At 34.2% G+C, this 12,393-nt stretch overlaps 1 long non-coding RNA gene across 1 annotated transcript in view; it reads right to left on the bottom strand.

Moving 5' to 3' along the window:
- Positions 1–10,536: 10,536 nt before the first annotated feature.
- Positions 10,537–12,393, bottom strand: part of LOC134582881 (uncharacterized) — a 33,940-nt gene continuing 32,083 nt past the window's right edge. Inside the window, exon 4 of the long non-coding RNA XR_010086285.1 lies at positions 10,537–11,046. This is a non-coding gene — a long non-coding RNA (uncharacterized LOC134582881). The remainder of the gene's footprint in view (positions 11,047–12,393) is intronic.

Below are 12,393 nucleotides of genomic sequence, written 5' to 3'. Positions count from 1 at the left end.
ACAAGAGAGAAGGATGGCTTATTATATCTTTAGTCTCTCTGTTTTCCCTTAACCAGTCCCAAAGAGCCACCATTTGCCCAACTACCAGATGTCCAGAATATACATCTGTTGCAATAGGTATATTGATAAAATCCTATTGGTGCCGAAAATACAGGCATTAGCTCATTAGCATTGGGCTCCTTGAGACATTTGGTGTTCAACAATGTGTGTGGCCCAGGTCCCTAAAAAAGGCATAAAGTAGGTTAAAGAAATGTAACAAAAGGTGGAGGCAAGAAATAAAAAAAAAAATCATCAGGTGGCAATGTTCTCTATGCTGGGGCAAATAGAGGGCAGAATTCTATGCTGGAGTGCATTGAGAATTACTCCACCTCTGTCAAAATAAATTCCCATGCCCAAAGGTATGATTCATTTCCACTGTAAAAAAAAATATTGTCAATTAATGTGGCGTGTATTCATTGTGTCATTGGCAAAATATGCTTAACTAATGTGATGTGTGTAGCTGGTACATGGAATGGTTACCCAATAGAGGTGGTATGATTTCTTACAGAATGGTAAGGGTTAATTTGACCTATGAAGTGAAATGTGTCCCGTAAGCAATAGGTTAAACCATGTTGTTGTCTGGAAAAAACTGAAATGGTATAGCAATTAAACATGTCTCTTTTCTTAAAAACAAACTCACAATAATTTCAACCGGTTAAATAAGCCCCCATTAGTAGCTTAAAATAGATATGAGAATAAAAATTTTAAGGATAATTAATCCAAAATACTAAGTCCCTTCTTCCTTTCCTTCGCCAGCTTGAAGTGGAGTCAGGGTAAGGATTCCGCTCCTGCGTTCCACTGTAGTTCTCCTCCGGATTGCTTAGTGTACAGTAAATTCACCTTACGCGTTTCGTGACAGACAAGCCTCTGATGAAGTGACGTTGTCTGTCACGAAACACATAAGGCCAAGTAAAAGAAGAAGGGATTTAGTATTTTGCTGTCATCTGGATCGAGGACTCCTTTTTATCCACAGATATGCTCTTTGCTCTGGACATTGTGTAAGTGTTTTTAACCGTGTGTTATTTAAATAAAGGGTCAACATAGAGCACTATGTCTCTATTTTTTGCCCCTTATAAATCATAAGACATCTACAAGTGACTGATTCAATGGTCAGCAGGTATTCATTTATAAGAAGATATTGCACCTACATTTTAACATTTTCAATATAGGTTCTATATAAGTATATCAGCATCAGTAGGTTTCGGCTCCTGCTATTTGGTAGCTGAAGCCATGTATCTGCGAGCTGATACATTCTGTTACATTGACTTTCCATTGTTTTTCCATTGTTATCTTAGTATTTTTTAACCCGCTGAACTTTTAGCTGTTATTGGGACTATGGACTGATATTTAATTCTGTCTTGTACTCTGTTTTTTATTCTGTGTCTTACTTTTTTTCATATCATTTTATGCGCACAATTTTTTTTCATAATTTAGTAGATTGTGGACTTTCTCAGTTGTAGTTTCAGGGCAGCCCCTTTCCTGTTCTTACCTTTATTATTTGCACTAGTTGCACCATTTGCACGTTCTGACATTTCCCATTTAGAGTGATTCCCACTCCATTTCTCATGGTACTTTTGGATTAATTGTCCTTAAAATTTATATGCTCATGTAAACCAAATAGTGTAAATAAATTTTAAGACTGGTCTCTGAGACTCAGTAATATGTAATGCTACCAGAGCTATCAGATAAGTTGTCACAGCTGAGAGACAACACAACACTTACCATGAAGGTTGTAGGTTTAATTAAGGTTTACTCATGTAAAGGTTTGGAAAGATTTTAGATGACATTTTGGTTTTGGGGCATTATGTAGTAAATATATGTCATGTCAAACTAATTGTCTAGATTTGTGGGAATTATCTGACCTAGTTTCAAAGAAATCAGAAGCATCTCTACATAAGTATATAGGAATGTAATATTTCAGCCCATCATTCATTTCCTTAAAAAAGGAATTGATGCACCACCAACCATTGAAAGGACTACACTAAGAAGAAAAAGGAATATAACCCCAGATGAAACCTAAAGAATGTTGTAATCCATTTTGAGAGCAAATTAAATTTGTAGTTGATTCTTATTTGTTAAATTGTTATCTTGTATCTCACATCCACATTTTTAAAACTAAAAATTGGATTAGAGAGGGATGGTGCTATTATTAAAATTGTTGCCCGCAGCCCACTAGTGTTGCAAAGCACCCCAGCTCCCCATAATATTTACCATATAGCATTCACTTTGTGGCTTCTACTTTCCTTTTAATTTTGTATATTTTATGCATTTGCATTAGTTTGTTTTTTTTAATCTGGTGCAAGCTTTAGGAGAGAGGTGATATTTCAACATAGATTAAGATGTAGGGTGCAGCAGATGTGTCTTTTTAACATGTTTTATCATATAGAAAGAATATCAAATACTTCTATGCAAAAATAAGAATTTGTACAAATAAAGAACCCCAAGCCAAATTATTCTCCAGGGAAACTACATTTGATGCCTGGAAGAATTAGATAATACAGATGGCATAATGATAATTGTAACAAAAATGCCAATACAGTGTGAAGTTTGCTCTAATGTCATGACTAATCAGTATAATAAACCTAAAAAATCTAAAGAGAAGTAAAATGATCATAAACTATTGTAAACTGATGGAGAGAAAAACAAACACATAGAGAGAAAAGATAAGGGTGAAGGTAGAAATAGAAGATGAAAAGTGTCCAATTGACCTTTGAAGGCAAAGTATGGTGGTTAAGTCTTGGTGGAGTCCAAGAATTAAGGCAGTTAATCTGTCAATATCACCAGTTTCTTCAATTTTTGTTTTTGTTTCCTTTATGGGAACTTAACCAAGAATAGATTCCATGGCTATCCAAAGGCACCAGTAAAAAAAACTCACAATGTTTTGAAAGGAATGTGTAGCTGGAAAAGTGTCTGATAAAAATATGTTTAATGAATGGAATTTTCTCTGTTAAACCTCTTGATGCCCAGAATGTATTATGTATCTAACACCAAAAAAGGCTACAGTGCAAGTCTGCTCCGTACACATTGACATTCGTATGATATGTGTTTCCCTAACCAGAAAGTAAAAGTGTTACTTAAAAAATTATGTTTCTCGTTTCATACTGGAAATAGCTTGATGGGGGACAGAAGGATGAGAATTTATTATTACCTCTTGCTAGCTTTATCTGGTGCCTAGCGCAGAACTTGGAACTTTAAATGCAACTGGGATACATTTACTGGGATACCCATGATTTCGGGAAATTCCAGAACTTGTGACTAAAAAAAAATTATATGACATTCTGCCTTTTGATGCTGTGATGTTGATGTCGCGTTTTGCCTACATTTTATTGATTGTTTATATAGTATCAACAAATGCCTTATATATCAGAGAGGGAAAGCAATGCTTAGTGTGACATTTAGCAAAAAAACTTATAACCAAAAGGAAAATGTAGAGGTCAAAGCATGAGAAATGTGTTGATGTGATTGTATCAATGGGGTTTTGGTGTTGGAGTGATAATTATTTGTAAGATTCTTTAAAGGATTAATTTTAAAGCAGTGGTTCTCAAACAAGTCCTCATGACCCACCAACAGTCCAAGATTTATGTATTTCCCTGTTTTATTCCAATGGGGATACTAACAAAACCTGGACTGTTGGTGGGTCTTAAGGACTGGTTTAAGAACCACTGTTTTAAAGGGTTATTTGACGATACATTAGGAGGGAGAAAACGGAGGTGGTTATGAGGTGAACAGGTATAGGACAACCCAAGCAAAATTCTGTAACATGAAAAGGGAATATTTGATAAGATAGGTGTAGTTCATAAGAGTCTTAGGTCATAAGAAGATCAGGAAGATGGGCATATTTGACAGAAACATAAGAAGGAGAACTATGAAAATCAGGGTAAAAAGTTTAAATATTATCCTTGTTGTGATTGAGCGCCATTGACTAATTTTGCCAAGTTTGAGGTAAAATTGTTTTGAAGTTGATTGGAGTTGGGCAGGAGAGTTGACAAATAAGTGCCAACGAGGGAGTGAATAAGAATATTTAATTTACAACAAGGCCGGAATATTTACTGACTATACAGTTTAGTTATTACAAATTAATCTGAGAATCAACATGGGAATTGCATTTTGTATCCCAGATATTTTATCAGTTAAGCTATTTCTGATCTAAGACTTATGTCACTCTGACTATTTTTGTCTAAACTATATAAAATCTCCACAAATCTCACTCTAGTGAAACAACATTCTAGTTTTTGTTGCATGATAAAACACGGATTAGTAGTGTATGTGTATGGTTTTAGGAGTTAATCTGCCGTCTTACATTTTGTATAATGTTTATTTTTCCTACTTTTCTTTGCATTCTATAATTTGCAGTCTAAAACCAGTAAAATGTTATATTTGTAACAGACTCAAGTCCATTCTGAGCTCCTGGAGAAGAAGAGGCAGGAACCTGGATTTAATTGTATTTGTTCCAGAAAAAGAACTGCTCCCCCAATTATCTTCCAACTTGTTCCTATTAAAAGCTGTTTAATTCCACAGCTTGTGTTCCCAGACCCTTCTTAAAATGCTTCCCAGCGATGAGCAGTTTGGTGGCTTCCTATGTAAACCTAATATTTAGATGTAGTCAGGGATTGCAGATTTTATTGCATGTGTTTGTGTTGGTCCTGATTAGGTGACGTAAACCTTTGTACATGTACTGCTTAATTCAAAATAGCAGAGGTGGAATAATAGGTGATTTAGACGTGTTTTCAACTCGTAATTCAAAGTGAACTTCAAATTTAAGGCTAAAATACCCACACTAAGAAAAGTCAACTATGGTTTGAGACAGTTAACAGGGACAGTGAAGAGGTCCAGGTTCAGTGACCCACAATGTCAAGCATTGCAGTTCAGTAGATGTAGCAATGTTTCCATTGCAAGACTAAACACACCTGTAGTGGCAACTGCTTTGAGCCCTGAGTCAGACTTGGCTCTCACATGTCACCCCCTCTCAATACTTCTCATAGAGCATTCAATGTGACGAGTGTGGAGCTCATCGCGCATGCACTTTTCGTCATCAATGCTCCTCTGTAATTAGCTTTGGATTGGACAAGAAGATGAAGAAGCAACTCTCGCGGGAGATGAAGCGGGCAGCTGCACCCACTTGCGGCGCAAGACTGGAAAAAAAGGTTAACACTTTTTTAAATTTAATTTAGAATCTAAATATTTAAATCTAAATATTGAGCATGTTTTTATTCCTAATGCTAATATGTTCCTTTAACAAATTTTAGACCACAATTTGAAATTCTCTTTGAATGTGTGCACTTTCATGTGGATATGCATGTGCTTAGAACACTTATGTGTACTTAACAAATAGGGTAACTTTTTGTGTACAAACCTTTTAAGTAGGTAATTGCAGGAATAGAGCCCATACAATCCTCAGTTTAGTGCTATTATCTGTAGGTTTCAATTGACAATTCAGGGAAATCTTTAAGAGAAACACTATTTTTTGTATTTCAAATAAAGATCACTTTCTCAAATACTTATTTATTTTGAAATCCAAGCCATTTCTCTGCTGGAGCTCTGCAAGTCGAATGAGAGTGAGCATTGCATAGAACAGCTGCTTGCTGGCTGCTGTTTGTACAGTAAGTGATACCTAGAACATCTTCAGGAGAGGGATTCGTCAAATTACTAAATGTGTCAGTGAATATAAATAGGGGGGGTAAAGGGATTAATGTGGATTGTTACAGATTTATTTTTTAGCTAAGTAGCTTTGTGTGGAGCTGACAAATGTCATTTTGATGTAAAACTGACACCAGATGAGACATTTTGAAAACCAATCCTAGGCTTTGCAGAAATACGAAGATTTTGAGTTGATCCCCTCTTCAGTTAAATAGCTTTCACTTAGAAAGAAAATGAAAGAATGAAGAATAATTGCGTATTGTACCTGTTACAAAATATGAAGAGTTTAAAAGTTGTATTTCTCAGTGTATCAGGAGTGTAATAAAAACTAATTAGAAAAAGTCCCCTGATTTGGGTTTCTTGAGAAAGATTTAAAGATTTAAGATGTAAAGATAAACTGCCAACTGTACAACCATATAATTAAAAGTTATATTTATTTAAAAAAAAAAGAACACATATTTTTTCCAGATTTTTTATTATAACCCAACATTCTTTGGCACAGGCTGGCATAGGATGCAAATTACCTCGACTCCCATGATGCTTTGTGCATGGACACTGTGTGGGCACATACGTAATTACCTACCATGGAAGGAATGCCCAAGTAAGCCTGTGCTTGCACAGTTTTAATGCAGCGTGTAAATGGTAATACCCATAATATCATGGGAAGATTTTACTACGAGAACAAAACATTCAGTATGTTAAATGACAATGTAATGCACACTATAGACGTGTACTTAAACAGTGACTTATCAGAGAATTCTGATCACTGCAGTAGGCAGGGAATGACTCCACGGCTATGATTCATCTCTATTGTTGCTAAATTGTTTATGTGTGGTACTTGATACTCTACCAAAGTCACTATTAGACTGTTTAGCATACCTAGCAAACCGGTGTATTAGTGATTACAGTCTAAAATAACCATTATGTATATTAGAAACTCGCCTCGTCTGTACACCATTGAAAGCAACCATCTTACTTAAACGTCACAAGGATTATCGATCAACACTAACGTGACAATAATCTTTCAATGTAACTGTTGATCCTGTAATAAAACCAAATGTTAAGAAGTGTTGTTGAATGAAGAGTGTTAAACAGAAAAATATCTTAAGAGTTATAGATCGTTTTATTGGATATGGGGTGAGAGGGGTGACATGGTCTAGTCAATGAGAGGCAATGGTTAGTAAGATTGCATGTGTAGACAGACAGAGAGACAGACAGACAGACAGGCAGACATTGTTCAAAGTGATCACTAAGGAGACACTGATCGTTAATGATCCAATCCAAGGGCATTTGGGATCTGTCCCTTGAAGGGGAAGTCTAAGCAACCATAACTACAGCTGATTGCTTTCTTGACATGCAAAGCTGGGCGACTCAGCGGCCACCATAATAATGTACAAGTTGCTTTAATTTTGATGGATAATGCAAATAGCAAACTTCTGTACACTCACATTGGTGGCTGCCATCCAGCTTTGGATAACAGTGACAGGATATATGTGACGAGGCAGGGTAGCCTATCTGATATTGACTCTCGCTCACCAATTGTGAATGAAAAAGTACTAGGTGTAACTAAGTACATTCTCTCCCTTCATCCCCCTTAGGCCTAAATCACTGTATTATACAGTGGTTAGGAAAACTCTTTTTCATTTTTGATTAAGATAAAAAAAAAGAAAAATACTATAGTCTCTAGACATTCGGTTTGAAACTAACTGCAAATTTTGACTGAATTACGAAACAAACAAAATGGGGACTGTAGGCCATACTGTTTGTTTCGTGATTCAAAGTTCCATCTGTGGCACCAAAAAAAAAAAGAGGACTGATGGACAGAAAGATGGTTTATGGTTAGGAGATAGCCACTAGATGTTGATTTTATTCACAGATTAAGTGAGAAGTGAAGAATTGAGGAAAAAAAGCAGAAGTTTTGAAAAAAATATTTATATTTGCATATTGATATATCATACATCATATATAAATATATCAATATAGCTATTTTCTACTGCTTCTACTCCTTGCCTCTATTGGTTGCTTCTTCTAACTTGATCTGTGAACCAAATGGATGGAAAGTGTACTGCAAAATATATCCATAATATTGATATATATGTCCAAACCGAAATGTCACATGGACAAAATCCAAATTTCCCAAAACAAATAAGAAAAAGCTACAACAAATCAATTTGGACAAAATTAATTTATTTGCCATGCACAAGCTTAGTCTCCTTGCTTTTGTCTGTTTTGTTTTAAATTCATAATACCTTCACTTCAGGTGCATCGACTGGTTCATTCTTGTTCGATGAGGGCAGTCGTCATTACCTCTCTTTGGTCGGGAGCACAATATTCCGACTGAAAACTGTACAGGTAATCAATAACTACTGCATGTTTAAAAGTCTTACCATCATGCACAAGATACATCTCAAACATACAAACATTCCCCTTGTAATTGTTCCAGTCTTTCAAAATGTGCATGGTCCTAGCAGATAAAATGTGTTTCTGATCAAAGTGGATTAAATATAACAGTCCACATTAAGCAAAATTACATGAGGAGATACACTACAATAGTTATTAACGTACATGTGTTCATTACTAAACAAATTAGGCTATATTACATGCAAATGTTTCTATTGCAAAATTATAGAAAAATTCCAGTTTTTCTTTAAGTACCCCTCAATGTTTAACACTGAATTAATATTTGTAAGTTCAACAGAGGCTTGTAAGAAAAATCCATAGTTTTGCCATAGTCAGTGCCCTCACAAGTGCCCTAAATGCCCCTTCATTGTTATATTAGACATAAGAAAAGGAAATAAATAGCTTGATATGACAAACAGCTTTTAAATATTAAGTCCCCCTTGTAATATGTGACCTGTGACAACTAAAACAATAAATCAAAATCTGGAGGTATTCTCAAAATTTGGACAAATTAATCTATTTTGTGATATATGTCTTTAGCTGCCTTTATATATATTTTACGCACAAATGTGAATACACTCATTTTATAAAACAAATTATCGTGATTTAATATTTTATATTTGCCATATAATAAAGTAAATATAAAGTTTTTGTGTTCTGTTTTTGTTTTTTTTTTGTTTTTTCATTTTTGCTTGCTTTTTTTATTTTTTTCTACACTAACTGGAGAACCCCGTAATAAATCAATAAGTTCCTGAGAATTATTTAGGGTTTTTTTTTTTTTTTGTTTTTTTTTATGGTAAAATTTAAGTTTGTATATTTATTGCAGAATAAATCTATTCTAGGCTAAAATTAGAATTTCCCTTTTCTTCACTGTGAAGCCTAAACATTTCACATTTTACTGAATATCCATGTTTAATGTAGAATTTGCATGCATATTCAGTTTGTTGCAAAGAGAGCAAACATTATATTTATTTATCTATTTGTTTATTTTCTATCTGAAATAAGTGCTTGATCAGTGGACATGTTGAAAGAAAACAATAGTTCTAGAGCAACAGGACATGTTAGCGGGGCAATTAGGGGACTTCTAAAGATTAATAATACCCAGCAATAATAAAAATGATATCAAACTGGTTGACATGAATATGGTCATTTTCTCAAGCAAATTAACTTTGGTGAATATAACTTTTTTTTTTCTCATGGAAAAATTAGTTTCATTAAAAAAAATGTTTTTTTTTTAGTTCTATGTTTAGCTTTTACTTTAAGAAATTTATAAATTAGAAAAGTATTAATGATTTAGTCTGTGCTGGCATGATCACAAACACTAAGAGTTTGGGAAAAGGGGGGTTTACCAAAACAAAACTAGGACTCTGTTTATCCTTTCATTAGCATTTCTAACTTTACTCTGTGACCCATCTAGAGCCACTTGGTTTTTGAAACTATGTAATGAAATGCTGTGTATAAATCAAGTTTGTGTCCTGAAACTAGTGCCAAATATAGAATATTAAAGGGGCAGTAGGATGTAAAGTGAACCCCTTTTAATTGGCTGTAGATCATATTTAATGGAATCTTGCTCTGATGTTTATTATTAATTTGGGCTGTATTTACTAAACATCAGTTTCTAATGCTGAGCGTTCTTCTCCTTTGCCAAAACAGGCATTCGTGTAAATAACCACTTAATATGATATTGTATAAAAAATATAATCATCTCTCTGCAGTGTACACTATATGTGCATTATAAAGTGACTGACACAGGTTTTTATTGCAACTAAAACAAGTAGAATTAGTTGTTGGGATTTTTTTTTGTAATCTGTCATAAATGTAACAATGCGAATTCAGAATGCAAAGTGTTAAATCCCTTAGCAACGTTTCCTGTGATAATAATATATTTTAGAGCCTCAGTGTGCAGTGTTTTTTTTTTTCATAAACACATGGCAACAAACAGTAAGTAAACAAAGTATATACATTTCATAACTTCGAAATGACCTTAAAATGTAAATAATTAAAAAAAAAACACAATATAATTATTTTATTTCATTTATGTATCAAATGCCTGAACATATTTACTGTTATCCGTGTTTATTTTTATTTATCGATAGTCAGACAGAGATAGAGATAGATAGACAGAAATAAAATATATTTTTATTTATTTATTTATATATTTATTTAATTAATGAATTTATGTTTTTCATTTATTTTAATCAATATTATTTGGCAAAGATTCCAAAGCCATTTGCCTATCAGGAATTGGGCAGCAGCCTGTATTGATGGCTATGCAGTGTGATCTTATATGCTTTTCATGCTGTGCAAGACATGTATTCATTGTGTCCCACTCATCAGTCCCCTGTCACTGCTAGTCAGACAGAGCAGAGTATGCTCTTCATTTAACTCATCCATTTTAATAGCTAGAAATATGAATCACTCTGAAATGAATCACATAGCATGTGGAATGCTAACTTTTTTTTTTAAGGGGGGGTGTATTTTTTTTTCTCTTAATTTTTTTTTCTACTAACAAGTTTCCTGCTCAACCTTCAAATCCTTCCCCTTAAAAAACACAAAGGCAATTAACAAATAACCTGTTTTAACCCTGGACATCTGCCTGGGAGATTTTAGGCCTAATTTCGCCTTTTTTGTCCTTGTCAAGAGCCTGTGAATAGTGTAAGGTCTGGTTTTAAGGCAGAGTTCTCAGCTCAGGCTGTGCAAGTTGTCTTTAGCTTTTATTCACAGAACAAAAGCACTAACAGGTTTGACAAAGAAGGTTTTTCTATTCCAGAGGAGAGAAACTCCTGTTTAGACCCCAGGCAACCAACTCGGGCTTCTTTAGCTCCCATTCTCATTCCACACAGGGCACAGTCAGTCTTGTAGAAGAATGTGTGTATTCTGCTGGTTATCCATTCATGGGTTTCCCTGGGGAGTCACACCTTTTGCTGTCATCAGCTGTAGATATGTGGACATTGGAGGTTGGTCCTAAACCTGGGCAAATTGAAGAACAGACCATTGAGACATAGTCTAATTAAACCGACAAGACACACACACACACACAAAAAAAAATTCCCTGTTCATTTGTTAAAGTGTGTATAAGGAGCTTTATTTCCATTGGGTGAATATCTTGATAGTGACATATGCCTGGGACACATAATTACCTCCTCCCACAATTAAATATTCATCATATACTCCAAGAAAGCCAATGGAGAATTAAAATAGTCTGTCACCTTAAATTAATAATACAATAACCAGTTGGGTTTGCTCCTAATACATGCATAATCATATATATATGACAATTTTTATTTTTGTCAAAGAAATAGCAACTTGGGAGGGGATGGGGGTACAGAAGCTAGCGTCCATTTTCTATCTTTCTGTTTATCTAACCACCCATGTATCTATCTTTTTATCTATCCATCTATTTTCTATCTATCCTCATCTGTTTTCTACCTATCTATTTATGTATATAATCTATCTCCCATTATCTATCTATCCATCAGTCTGTCTATCCATCTAGCACCCATCTCTTTTTTATTATGTTTCATATATCTATCTATCTGTCTGTCTGTCTGTCTCTATATCTTTATATAGACATTATAGATATCTTTATCTATAATTGATCTTTCTTTTTATTTATCTATCTTATATCTATCTATCTCTATATCTGCATATATATATATATATATATATATATATATATATATATATATATATATATATCCTATACAGATATTATATACAGTGGACATGTCTGTCTATATCATACCTAAAAATTCCCCTAAATCACAAGGGGCACATACCTCTAACTCCTTCAAATGCTTCTTTGCTACTCCCTATACACAAACATTAAGGACCTGTTACTTGCACCCTCTCTTAATACACAGACATCAAAGACAGCTTCCCTTCTCTTCTCACCATTAAGAACATCTCACTCAAATAACCTCTTGCACACTGGTGTGTATGAGATGATGTAGCCACTCTTTAATAGTCTCTTCCATAGGCTATGTCAGTGTACATAGCCAACAATGTATATCTCCACTGATAAAGATATTCAGCACTGTGTACAATATGTATTATATATTAATTACACCAGCTGTAGACACAACCTATATATTGTATCTACCTGCATGTGTTTTGACAAGGTAGTAAATACAGTACTTGATTTTGTGTCTATTCTATCTTCCCAGATTATTATTTTCTTTTTTTTTTTATCAATTCTGTCTATCATGCTTCCGAGATCTATGTAAAAAAATATAGCAGTTGTTTCTCCACTATTATAATTTGATGCTTTCATAATAAAATAACATTATTTAATCCTGCTCTTAAATTCAACTTTCC

This window comes from Pelobates fuscus, chromosome 13 (genome assembly GCF_036172605.1).
Source record: "Pelobates fuscus isolate aPelFus1 chromosome 13, aPelFus1.pri, whole genome shotgun sequence".
Taxonomy (NCBI): domain Eukaryota; kingdom Metazoa; phylum Chordata; class Amphibia; order Anura; family Pelobatidae; genus Pelobates; species Pelobates fuscus.
This window is presented reverse-complemented; position numbering and strand designations above follow the sequence as displayed.